The following is a 13,681-nucleotide window of genomic DNA, read 5'->3' as shown; positions in this document are numbered from 1 at the left end:
AATAATATATATAAGCAATGGGGTATGGAAATTATCTTACCCTACAGAAAAACAGAAAGGAAAGGGATAAAGGTGGGGGCTGTAAGAAGAGAAGACAAATTGGAGGAAAGGGCAATCAGAATACATGCTGTCCTGGGGTATGAGGAGGGGGCAGATGGGGAGAAAATTTGAAATTCTGGATCTCTTGGGATTGGTGGTAGCAGTGGGGTTGGATGCAGCAAGGTCGGACTCGGAGGGGTTGGACATGGTGATGTCTGCAGAGCAGGCATGGGCCTTGTTTGCCGCTGGTGTTTGGGCAGTGCTGGAGGCCTGATTAGTGCTGCAGATTGCCATGAAGAACAGCTTCCAGGGAGCCCGTAGCTGCGAGAAGGCCCTGTGGTTTGGGCAGTCTGGGACTATTTTGTCCAGAATGCTGACTTGGAACAGGATGAGGTGGAGGACTTCCTCGCTGACATCATGGGCACCAAATTTGATGCTTTGGTAGAAGATGGAAGCCTGCCCCAGATAAGCCAGAAGCTCCAGACAATGTTCAGATACTACCAGAGTGGTAAGGAATCTTTGCTGAGAGAGTTCATCACTCAGATGGGCCAGAAGCAGATGGATGTCAAAGCCATGGAGTCCTGGACAGTTGGCCAGACCAATGATGACTCAGACCAGGAGGAAAAAATAGATGGGGGAGCTGAGGAAATGAAGGTGACTGACAGCAGGGAGACTCCTGCCCCACCTTGTGGTGCCCAGACTGGTCCATCATCTGCCACTAGACTGGCCTCCCTTGGAGACGAAGTTGCTAAAGATGGCTGGATTATCATCCACAGGAAAAAGAAGTGAGAGCCTGGACCTTCCCCAGTGGCCTGACCTGGGCCTTCCAGATTTGCTGCAGGAGTAACTTCTGAACCTCTTGCTCCAACCCACGTCATTCCTTGCACAGCTATGAAACTGGCCTGGAGCACCCAAATGAGCCCCAATCTGTGCGGAGTCTCTATCTGAAAACATTAGATGCCTGACTTTGACACTTACCAGTGTCCTGTGATCTTTAGCAAGTTACTCAACCTCTTTGGGCCTCCATTTTCTAATTTGTAAAATGGGGACAATAATGGCCTCACAAAATTGAAGGGATAGACATAGACTTTGCTTCACAGGACCTGGGAGAGGGAGAGGGGAATGGGGGTATGAAGAGAAGAGCATGCAAAGTTTTTCTAGCCTTTGTTCAACCCTGCCACCCTCCAGGATCTTCACCAGGTAACACCTGCTCAGAATTGGGGTCAGCCAGAAAGAGCAACAATCAGATTGAACAACAAGCAGATGTCTCCCCTCACCCCACTTACCTTCTCTTCACTCACATGGTTTCCAGTCTAATCTTGTTCCCTTTCCCTCCCTAATCAGCTTTCACCTCAACCAAAGCAACCTTGAAACTTGTTTCTTCCTTGTCCACTCGATTCTCCAGAGTTACCAAAGTCATCTTCCTCGGGGACATGTTTGACTGTGTCACACCTGTACTCAAAGACATTCAGTGACTCCGTCTTCCTTCTAGGATCAACTCTGAGGTGCTCAGCCTGGCATTTAAAGGCCTCCCCAGTATTCCTTTCACCTGCTTTTCCAGGATGATGGACCTGTCCGTCCTTCCCACATTCTTTCCCCAAACTTGGAATCCTTTTCTCCTTTCTTCACATTAGCCTATCATTGTGGACCCTGAAAACTGCCTAGTAGATTTAACCAGGTAATGGGGTTCCCCTTTCTCAGATGGACAGTTCACGTTCTCAGTAATAATAAAGCAAGTGTGAAGGTTTGCAGAATGAAAAAAAAGAAAATTTGAAATTCAAAATTTTGTGGAAGTGAGTGTTGAAAACTGAAAATAAATAAATTTATATGAAAAAAGAAAAAAAAATCATAGCTTCAATGAAGGACCTTCATTGGCAAGGTGATGTTGCTGCTCTTTAATGTACTGTCCATATTTGCCATAGCTTTCCTACAAAGGAATGTCTTTTCATTTCATGGTTGCAGTTGGAAGAGTGGGTGTTCCAATGGGTGGAAATGAATTCTGATTGGTTAAGAATTAATGAAAGAATAATATAAAGAGAAATGAGCTTATTCCAATGAAATTCTGGGGGACATGACTTTGATCACTTAGCCTTGGTAAAAGAGATTTATTAATATTATCCTATCTAGGGTAATCTAGACAAAAGGGGGTATCTACTTCTACCCAGACCTGACTAAAACACAATTGGCTGTAATCCATTAATTCACCTAAACTAAAATTTTTTTACCTTTTGAACAGATCTGAGTTTTCCTTGTGGGATGCATCTGCCCAAGATTTCTTCTCTTTATCAGCCCTGCCCTTCAAAAGCTGACTGAATAACCTATGGAGGCTAAGGAAAAGGAAAGGGAATAACTTTAGTCTTAATTCAATGATTGGCTATTAATATAGTAACTAATCATTTCTCCCAAGAAATTTGGATGACTGTCTAACTTAAAAGTTTAGAAATATTACATACCACTTGGATTTTTTCAGGACTGCTAATTTCTTAAGGAAAGGTTTAAAAACCAGATCTTTTACAAATTATGAGGTGGGTGTGATAGAAATAGGTTGCATGGTATTACCACTGACAAGCTCAGATGTCAATGCATGGAGATGTGCCAATGGCCATGTACTTGGAAGCACAGAATTAGTCCTAGGGACTACTGGCACCTGGAACTGTAAATTCTGTAAGAGTTCCTAGCTAACCTCACCATTTTTGACTCTTTTTGCCATGAGTTTTGAAGCCCTGGCTGAAGCTCCAGGCCCTGCACAGCTGCAGGACACACACAGTAATTATAATAACTCACATTTATATGGCACTTTATTATGGTTTACAAAATGCTTTCTTAATACCAAATCCCTTAGTATACTTTTCCTATTTTTAGTATAATAAAACTTTTTAATGAAAACCTGGTCATTATACAGGAAAGTTCACTCAATCTTGAACTTTTGAACATGTTATATTCCAGAAGTTTTTTTGTAAATAATCATTTGAAAGAGAAAATGTTTCCTCACACATGAACATTGTAAATGTATTAGGGTTTCCAGATCTGCAAGAAGGCCTTTGACTCCATAATGCAGCTAAACTGATCCCTAGTGAAGTCTGAATTCTTTTAAACTGTGATCATGAATCCCTCTAAGCTACAAGGGGAGCAAGATGGGATGTGACTGGAACTTGCAGTGACAAGGTGAAGGGTCTCATGGAATGTTGCACTATTTTAATAGTGGGGAAATGGGTGGAGTGGAAGATCTGATGTCTATAGCTCTAGCAGGTGGAATAGGAGGTGAAGGTGAGAGCTAGGGCTCCTGAAGTCCCAATAGAAATTCCTTTGATAGTTTGAGGGAGGATTCCAGTATTGGGACGTTATGTATAAATGTGTGTGTGTGTGTGTGTGTGTGTGTGTGTGTGTGTGTGTGTGTGTGTGTGTGTATAATTTAAATGGAAGTAGAATCACAATAACAGTTTATAGAGCTCTCCTTTAGTTCTCATGGTTCTTAGATGCATCAGCAGCATCAGGAATAAATTTGTTAAATCGAAATTTCTTAGCTCTAATGTCTAAGTTACATAATACGCTACCCAGAAATAATCATTTAAAAAAATCCTTTATGACAAAAACAAAAGGTTTTAAGAACAGATAGTTAAAGTTATTTAATTGAGGACATTTGTGGCAACTTTTGACCATTATGAACACAATGACTTCTTCTATCCAAAAAGAAACTAAGAATTGAACTATTCCAAGGCACCTCTTTATACTGCCATGAGAATGCCTGTGATATTTTGTTATGGTGAGAATGCTGAGATGACCTCAGGAGGTTCTGGCATTGCCTAAGGGATTTAGATTGGATAACTGGGGTACTCGAAGGGAAATGTGTTCATTGCAAAAGTTTTAATCTTTATCCTTAAAAATCTGTGAAGCTTTCTTCACACAAAGAACATGCTCAGGTGGTAGGAGCTTGAAAGCTCTCTGGGATGAATAAATATAAAACTGAGGAAATACTTGGCAAGCATAAACAATTTAAAGAAAGCATTGAATTCCCATGAAATTTCCACCAATGTTCTGTTCCCATAAGCATATGGATATGGTAAGTATAAACTGAGACAGTGGACATTGTCTTAATTTTTTAAAAAAATCCAAATAATATATTAAACATTTTCTGTACTGACAGTGCAAATATAAACTTTATATTAATATTAAAAAGCAACAATATATAGTCCTTTCTCCTCCATACAAAAAGACATAGAAGTTTGTAAATGGTCAACCTGTATCAAATGTACAGGCTTCATAACCATTTAAATCAGGGCTTCGCTAGCTTTTGCTGAGATATGTTGGGAACACTAAGTAGGGAATGGGAAATTGAGGTGACATTTGCTCATTTTCTTTAGTTTTCCCCACCCAAATCTCAAAAGGGAAGAGGCCATGCCTTCCTAAGCACCAGGGAGATATATTTTGTCATTTTTTAATAAAATGAGGGCTTTATTTCACCTAGCTAATCTAAATTGTTGCCACATTTTTATTGTATGTGACTTCTAAAGTAGTTGATTTATTTGGATAACTTTTGCTGACCTAATGGATATTAAAATATCCATGTATATACATATACAAAGTTCGATTAATCATTTTTATCATCTTGAAATAAAATCACAGTTTGTAAGTGCTTTCATATAGAACATTTATAAGTGTTATTATTGTTATTGTTCTAGTTAATGGTCCAAGGTCAACAGGGCGGAAGATTTCCAATGAAGTACTCCAAAGATCTGTGTTGCAACTGGGAATTATTGAGGAGTTTTTGAGTCTTTTAGCTATCTCCTTTATAGCACTATCATTACTGCATAAATAGTACTCGTTCTACTTCATTCTGCATCGGTTCTTCTCAGTTTTCCCAGATTTTCCTGAATCCATTACTTTCATCATTTCTTATATCTAACGATATTCCAATTTACAATAAAGTTCCGACCAAACCATTCTCAAACACACACAGTGGAAGAGGTTAGAGATTCTGCTTTCAGAAAGATGTGAAGTATAGTGAACAAACCTTTTTACCCAATTCAAAGCATAAGTATGTGGGTTCTGATACCTCTTGAAGAAATCAAGCTTTTTGACTGGCTGCTGTACCACAGTGGAGAATTACTTCAAAAGGAACTAAATAAGGAAGGGATTTGTTTTTTCCTCACGGGCTGGAATGGAGGCAAAAAGGTACAAGCTGCCATGGGCCTTTAGGGAGTGGGGGAAAGGGTCCTCTCTTCCTGGGAGCTGGCATGAAGCTGAGTACATGGCCCTGTTGCTGTTGGCAGAGCTGACAGTAGCAGTGATGGCAGTGAGACACTGCTGCTAGCTACCTATTTCCTCTCTAGAGCCAACATGTATACCATAACGTATCATGTGGCCTCTGTTCTTTGTCTCTTTGCAGTTTTTCTTCAGTTTTAGATGGAATGTTAGAGATGGATATGATCTCAAGAGCTAAAAATGTTTGGAATAGTGGAGGCAGAAATCTAGATTCTGGAGTCTATTCTTGGATTCACCAGTAGACGTGATAGGTAGCACAGTAGAAGAGGTCCTGAAGAATGATTTGTTTAACTCAACCTAGTGGTAGTTGAGATGTAGATTCAGGCAGGGACCATACCACATTTGGAAGTCAACTTGATGGAATAAATGCTTTTCAGAAACTGCTACAGTTGCTACATACCTCTTTCTAGTGTCCTGGAGTGCTGGGAGAGAAATGTTTATACTTCTGTTCTTTCTACATCTCAGCAAACATCCCTTTGTAGGTGTTAATTAGTTAAATCATACTGGGGCATTAATCACTGGTAGTCAAATATGGGGAGTGACACACTGGAATACAGAGTTGGGCCAATAGCATTTGAGAAAGATATCCCCACTCCTTCTGGGGAGGGAGGGTACTTCTAGAACCCTACGTGAGGGGAGAGCTAACCTTGTCCTAGGAGACTTGATTCATTAGTGTGAGTAGCAGTTGGATTGAGAATCTCTAAAACTTTATAAAGACTCAGTTTTCATAAATTAAAATTTATTTTATCATTCCCCAATTGATGGGTACTCAGTTTCTTTGTTATAATAAAAGTTCTAGAATAAATATTGCATATATGGGTAATTTACTTTGATTTCTTTGGGTTTATATCCTTAGCAATGTTATTACAGGGTCAATGTATATGTACAGTTTGATGACTCAGTGGGCATAGTTGCAAATTGATCTCCAGAATGATCAATTCACAGTTCCATCATCCATGCACCCCACAACCACTCCAAGAACTGCGACTTTTTCTGAAGTTTTGTTGTAGGTACTTAAATGTTGGGTGTGAAGTTGAACCTCAACGTTGTTTCAGTTGGTATTTCTCTTATTACTGAGTTGGAAGATTTTCTCCTATGGTTGATAATAGCATGCATATCTTTATTTCCAGAAAAAGTCTGTTCTTATATATTGAGCATTTATCTATTTTACAAATGACAACTCTTGTTTGTACATGTTGATTCACATTTGTATCCATTCCCTATATGTCTCAAAACTTTAGCAGAAGAAATTATTGCAAAGATACTTTTCCCATTCAACTGTTTCCCCTCTTATCTTAACAACATTGATTTTATTTGTGCAGAAACTTCATTTTTATGTAATCAAAACTGTTTAATTTCTCTTTTATGATCACTTCTGTCTCTTGTTTGATCAAAAGTTTCTCTATAGTTGTGAAAGTCTAATTCTTTTCTTTAAATTACTAATTATATTGTTTTTCTCTTTTTGAGTCATATTCATTTGGAACTTATTGTGGTATACATATTGATCTAAGCCTAATTTCTCCCAGACTGCTTTTGAATTTTCCCCCAGCATTTTTTTTCTTGCATAGAAAGGGAGATCTTATGTCAGTATTTGGTGTCCTTGATCTGCTTGAAAACTATTGTTTTATGTTCCATTGTTTCTGGGTTTTATGTAGCTAATTTGTTTTATTGAACAATTTTGCTATTTTAAACTTTGATGATTACTGCTGTGTATTTTAACTTGAAATTTGTTACTACTAAGTCACCTTTCTTCATAATACTCCCCCACCCCCAATTATTTCCCTTGAATTAATGTTGTTATTTCTGAGTTTTATTATTTTACTTATTTCTATAAAGTAACATTTTGGGAATCAGATTGGTATAGGTTTGAATCTGTAAATTGATTTAGGTTGTATTATCATTGTAGCATACACATACGATTATTTTCTCTAATTATTTAAATCGTCCTTTATTTTGGTAAAGAATGTCTTGTATTTGTATTTATATGCCTCATGTATGTTACTTGGTAAGTGGACCCTTAAATACATTATATATTCCGTAGTTATTTGGCATGCTATCTCTTTTAACTATTGTTGGTGATGCATAGAAAGGATGAATATTTTGTACATTTATTTTTCTGTCCTGCTACTATACTAAAGCTATTGATACTAAAATTAATTTTAGTTGAATGTCTAGGGTTCACTTAGTGAAGTATTTATTATATCATCTGCAAAAAGTGATAGTTGCTCTTTGTCTAAGCTTATTCCCTCAATTTCTTTTTATTGTCTTATTGTTGCTAGTATTTCTAGAAAAACGTATTTAAAAAGTGATGGCAATGTATATTTTTTACTTTACCTGTGATTTTATTGTTAAGGTTTCTGGCATTTCTGTATGAGAGATAATACTATGTTTTGGTTTTAGATAGATACACATTACCACATTAATGATAAATTTATTTTTTCTCATGATTTTTAATGATTTTAACATGAAAATGTGTTATGTTTTGTCAAAAGTTTTTGTTATTGGAATGAATATAAAAATGTGAGTTTTAGTGTTTTGCTATTAATATGATCTAACTTATGATTTAACCATAAGGTTAAACTTTTAAAATGCTGAACCAACCTTGAATTACTGTTCATTGTATCATTATAATATGCTTTTGAATTCTCTTTGCTAATATTGTATTTACTATTTTCAAATATTTATAGTCAATATTATATTCATTAGTTATTTAGGGCAGCTAGGTGGTACAATGGATAGAGCACCAGTACAAGAGTCAGGAGGACCTGAGTTCAAATCTCACCTCAGACACTTGACACTCACTAGCAGTGTGACCTTGAGCAAGTCACTTAACCCCAATTGCCTCATCCTGGGTCATCTCCAGTCATCTTGATGCATATCTATCTGGTCACTGGATTCAGATGACTCTGGAGGAGAAGTGAGGCTGGTGACCTGCACCACCCTCCCTCACTCAAAACAAAGTCAAGAGCAAGTCATGTCATTATCTCTCTGATGGCACGGTCTTCTTCTACAATGAAAGATGAACAAACATTAGTTATTTGTCTATAATTTTTTTCTCCTTCTTTTCTCCCTCATTTAGATATGCAAATAATATTTCTCATGGGGGAATTTGTTAGTATCTTTTCTGCTCTTATTTTTGCAAAAAAAATTATGCAAATTATTTACTGCAGTTAATTGTCTTTTGAATGTTTAACATGATTAATATGTAAATCATTTGGTTAGGGATAGTGAGGAAAGAATTCCTTTAAGAATGATTTGATTTTTTGTTAGTGTAAGTTTTCTATCTTTCATTCTGCTAAGCTTCATGTTTTATAATTTTAAATATATTGATTTCATGCATCACTTTTGTTGACATATAATTGGGTAAAATAATATTTTTTCTTCATCATTTGTGTGTACTCTTTTCTTTTTAAAAATTTTAGCTGCTTGGTTTTCTGCTATTTTTAATTTAATAAGGTTGCAATTACATATTATATTAGTATTTTTTAAAAAGACAGCTATTGGGTTTATTTTTAAATCAATCAATAAGATTTCTCAGCCTTAAAACTTTCCTTTTCATAATTTCTGTTTTTAAGTTTTAAGCTTTTTATTTGTTTCTCTTTATGTTTTTATATCATTTTACTCATAGTAGAGTGGCTAAAATGATTGAAGGAGAGAGGGACAAATGTTGGAGGAAATGTGGAAGAATTCATTACTAGTGAAATTGGGAATTGATCCAGCTATTTTGGAGAGTAGTCTGGAATTATTCGCAAAGGATTATTAAATTGCTTATTATACCCTTTAACCCAACAATATCACTGCAAGGTCTGTTTCCAAAGATGTTTAGAGAAAAGGGAAAAATCCTATATGTTCTAAAATATTTACAGGAGCTCTTTTTTTGGTACCAAAGAGCTAAAAATTTCAGGAATGCCCATCAATTGAGGAATGGGTTAACAAGTTGTGGTATGTGATTGTAATGGAATACTACTGTGCTACAAGAAATGATGAACTCAGTGATCTTAGAAAAACATGGATAGACTTGCACAAAATAATGAAGAGCAAAATGAACAGACCCAAGAGAACACTGTGTACACAACAGCAATATTGTCTTAAGAACAACTTTTTGAAAATGAGTCATTTTGATGATTATAAAAACTCGAATTAACTGCAAAGGACATATAAAGGAAGACACTGCCTGCATCCAGAGAAAGAACTGATAAGTAAAAGCATGCATGGGCTGGTTTTACACTCAAACATACACACATGATATATACACACACATACATATACATATTTGTGTCTAATGGTAGCCATCTCTAGGGTGAGAGGAGAGAAAAAGAAATTTACATGATAACTATTATATATTTAAAAGGAATTGTAAGTTATACATAAGTGATTTGTAGTTTCATGTGAAATCATTTTATTCTTTGTTATCGTGTTCATCCCTTGTTGCCAAAGAAGACCATGCCATCAGGGAAAGGATACCATGACTTGCACTTGACTTTGTTTTGAGTGAGGGAGGGCTGTGCAGGTCACCAGTCTCACTTCTCCAGAGCCATCTGAATCCAGTGACCAGATATTACTCAGGATGACTGGAGATGACCCAGGATGCACTGGGAGACCTTGGGCCCTTTAGGTCAAAGTCTTTGCAGGTACTCACTTAGGGTGAGGCAATGCCTATTCATTGAATAGGCCTGTTTAAGAAGTAGCCAAGGCATGGCCTCTTTAATGAGGTCAAGAAAAAGAAAAACATCAGACTGGGTGGGAAGCAGCAATAGCTACTACTGATAATCACTCTAAAGCTAGGAGGGTCAAGAGGAGACCTTAGGCAGGGACCCATTGGTGTCCCAGTTTCAGAGTGCAGTAGGTTTAAGGTTTTGAGAGAGGACAGGGCTGGACAGGACAGGAGAAAGGAAAGGAAAGGAAAGCAGAGGAGAGGAGAGGAGAGGAGAGGACTAAGGACTAAGACTCATCCTTTGCCTTAATTTCTGACTAATGCTTCCATCTTATCGTACCCCATTGCAATTGCTCATAGGCCTGTTTCTGTTTCCTTTACGTGGCAAAATCCCATTAGGAGCTGGTACTATTCACGGTCTTGAAAGTGCCCAACTAGATATCGGAAGCCTCCCATCACAGGTCTCCTGTGGGATCACTTCCTGAACACACCTGGTCATTTAACTGATCTTGTCTCCTGTTGTAACTGAGTGCTTTGAGAAAAATGTCACCTGGTTCTGTGTCTCTAAGCACTCACCTATCTGGGATTATCTGACTTTGATCTCTATTATTGCACTGACAGTCGAGATCCTGCTATTTTCAGGGCACTTTATGGAGCTTACACTGGATTCATGCTCCACCAGGATCTGGAGCATCTTATGGTGCAGTCCTTTACTGAGGGGAGTAGACAACTTTGTTACTTGACTATTCTTCTAGTGTTCTTTCATACTATTGCTGTGGCATTTGTGGGAGAATGGACCTTTCACACCACTATCTTTACTGAAACTGTTCTCCTCTAGACATTTCTATTAAAATCTAACTTAGAGTTCTATGTGCATTCACTCTAAGGTTTTTAATTAAATCCCATTTTTCCTGTTCGTTAGGATATTTTTCATGTTGTGTTTTCAAAATTTCATCCTTGAGCATCTCCCATCCCTCCTGAGATGATTAAATTTTAGTCCATATATTTATCATTCATATTTATCAACTGACATTCACTTTCCCACAGTCTAGGGTACATGTCTCACTATGCTTAGATTTCCTCTCCCTATATATCACAAATTCTCAGAGGAAAAGATCATTTCTCCCTAAAGTTACCATCATTTCTACCCTAGAAACCAGTTTTTACATGTTACTGAGATTTAGATTCACAACAGAATTTCTCCTGTTGGTTCTTATACCTTTTGAAGAATGGAATTCTTACTGAGACAAGTCAAAAGTTAATAGGATCAGAGGATCATAGGTTTAGAGCACAGAGACAATCTAGTCCAACTCCCTTATGTTACAAATGAGGAAACTGAAGCTCAGAGAGGTGAAATTGGACAAGGCATACACTTGCTATGAAGTAGGCACTCAGTTTTTGGCAGAACACTTTGGCGTTTATCAGGATAATTTAAGTCCCTCACTAGAACTATATTACATTTCTGTTACATGCTTATGACTTGTTTCCTAAGCTCATTTATTTCCACTTTCTAATGAGATGGTTAGTAGTATACTCCACTGACAAAAATCATGCTTATTTCTCCTTCCATTGACCTTTATCCACCTTATTCTCCATCATGCTTCCTCCCACTCTTTCTATATTTGCTCACATTGGGATACCTTCTTAATGAGAAATGCTACTGAATTCCCTTCTTTACTTCTTCTGTTTCTTTTGAGTAAAGTAGAGACATCTAGAACTATAATCCTGTCCTCAGTTTCATTCCACCAAATCTCAGTTATAGCACTGAGATCAAATTTGCCACCTTGAATTAGGACCATTAATTTCTCGTTTGTTTCTAAACTTTTGGCATTTGTATGTAGATATTTGAGGTTGTGTATTTGACTACTGTCTACTTTCTTGTATTTTATCTCCTGTGAACTGCTGAGTGTCTCAACTGCTATTAATATGCCTGCATTGTAGGTACTCTATATGGTGTTTAACTTGGAAAACATGGAAAGGCAATATTTCCCCTCCTGTATCCTTTTGGTTTAAAGCTATATGGATTAGATCTGTAAGACATGGGACAAATTCATTCTTACCAACCTTTGGTGGATATATTCTACTGTAGCCCAGGAATCTGTCATCCCTGTATTTTAAGCTCTGGGACAGAAAATACTCTACATTCGTTTCTTAAGCAGCTGTTCAATTCTCAAATCATTTTTTTTCTCATCTACATCCCTTGCATTCAGTGCAGTGATTCTATTATGTACTATAAAATAAAATAGTCACTTTCCTTTATTTTTCCACCTTACATTTTGCTATTTTACTTGTTCATAACTTCAGCCTTTCAAGTGTGGCTTCTCAGAAATGGATTTAACTTAAATCTAACTTGCATGAGCAGAAGGAATGTGAGGTTGAATAAAATGTTTTTGTTTGAAAAAAATGTAAAGAGTACTTAAGTTATACTTTATCATTCCACCCTTAAAACTGTTAGTAATTTTAATAAGGGAAAAGTAACTCCAAATAAAGTGATTCCTAATTTTACAAATGTGATTTTTGACAATATTAAAACAGTAATAGTATGACCATTGACATTTAAGAAAAATTCCACATAGCATGTTGTTAATCTAGCAGAAGATAAAACTGAAATTAATCACACTGTATTCCTTTCTTCTCAAGAAAGAAAAGAAAAAAATATCCGTATGATTATACAAAACAATTTTTAAAACACAAAAGAAATATTTCACATGTATCTGGATCCATAAAAAGAAATTCTGGTACCCGGGTTAAGAGAAACTGAAATTGGGGGCGGGGACCAGAAGAGATCCCATAAGCCAATTGTGAAAAGGGATCAGGGTGGGTCAGTCCTGAAGAGAATGACTTCGGCTGTAAAAAGGTCTCAGGATCCCATTACTTTGGGATCTAAATGTTTTCTTCATTGCTCCATGAGTGGCTTTCTTGTAAGCCACTCATGGTTGGATGCAATCATCCCTAGAGAGTCTAACTTATGCTTCAACACATTGTAGTTTATAATCCTCTAAGGATTATAAGTTCCCTCCCTAATTAAGGCATCAGAGAGAGGTGAAGCTGTGATAGTCATGTCCCTCAGTTCTAAGAGTCATTAGAATGTGCATCAGTTAAGATGAATAGTGGGTTACTAGAACTAGTACATGTGGCCAGGCCTACACAAGAGCAAGGACAATTGCTGTGGTTGATTCTCCCATTTATTACTTTGAGACGACAGCCTGTTTAGTTCCCTCTCCTTATTCTCCACACTCCATTAACTCCCTCTCTAGATTGCTATGTTAATTCTCACTCCCCCCACCCCCCGCCATTCCATCTCATTGGTCAAGTGTCCCCCAATCCCTGACATTTATGTCTTTTTTTAACATTAAAAATATTTTAAGTGTAACATATGTTCCTTTCACTCCAACCCCTCATTTTATATATTTAAGCATTGAGTCCAAAAGATGTTGACTCATATTCTTTAATTCTTTTCATTAAATGACACAAGACCTTGTATATTATACTTATTTTTGATAAATAGCCTTGTTTTCCAACTGTAGCCTTGATTGTAACCTAGAGTTTTGAATGAGACAAAGTCATGTGAGTTTTCAGACTATTGAAATATCTCTGTATGTAGGATAAATTGCTTAAGCTTTTGTGACATGTGGAATGGTTCAAGAACATGGTGAAAAATTATATATCCATTTAAAGATTTTTTTAATGGAAGAATTCTGCTTCTTGGTATGTCAATATATTTAT

General features: G+C 36.9%; 1 pseudogene; it reads left to right on the top strand.

Annotated features, from left to right (window-relative positions):
* The first annotated feature begins 244 nt into the window (after positions 1-244).
* LOC140523705 (pre-rRNA-processing protein TSR2 homolog pseudogene) lies at positions 245-828 on the top strand (annotated as a pseudogene).
* Positions 829-13,681: the final 12,853 nt, after the last annotated feature.

Source organism: Notamacropus eugenii, chromosome 2 (genome assembly GCF_028372415.1).
Source record: "Notamacropus eugenii isolate mMacEug1 chromosome 2, mMacEug1.pri_v2, whole genome shotgun sequence".
NCBI lineage: Eukaryota > Metazoa > Chordata > Mammalia > Diprotodontia > Macropodidae > Notamacropus > Notamacropus eugenii.
This window is presented reverse-complemented; position numbering and strand designations above follow the sequence as displayed.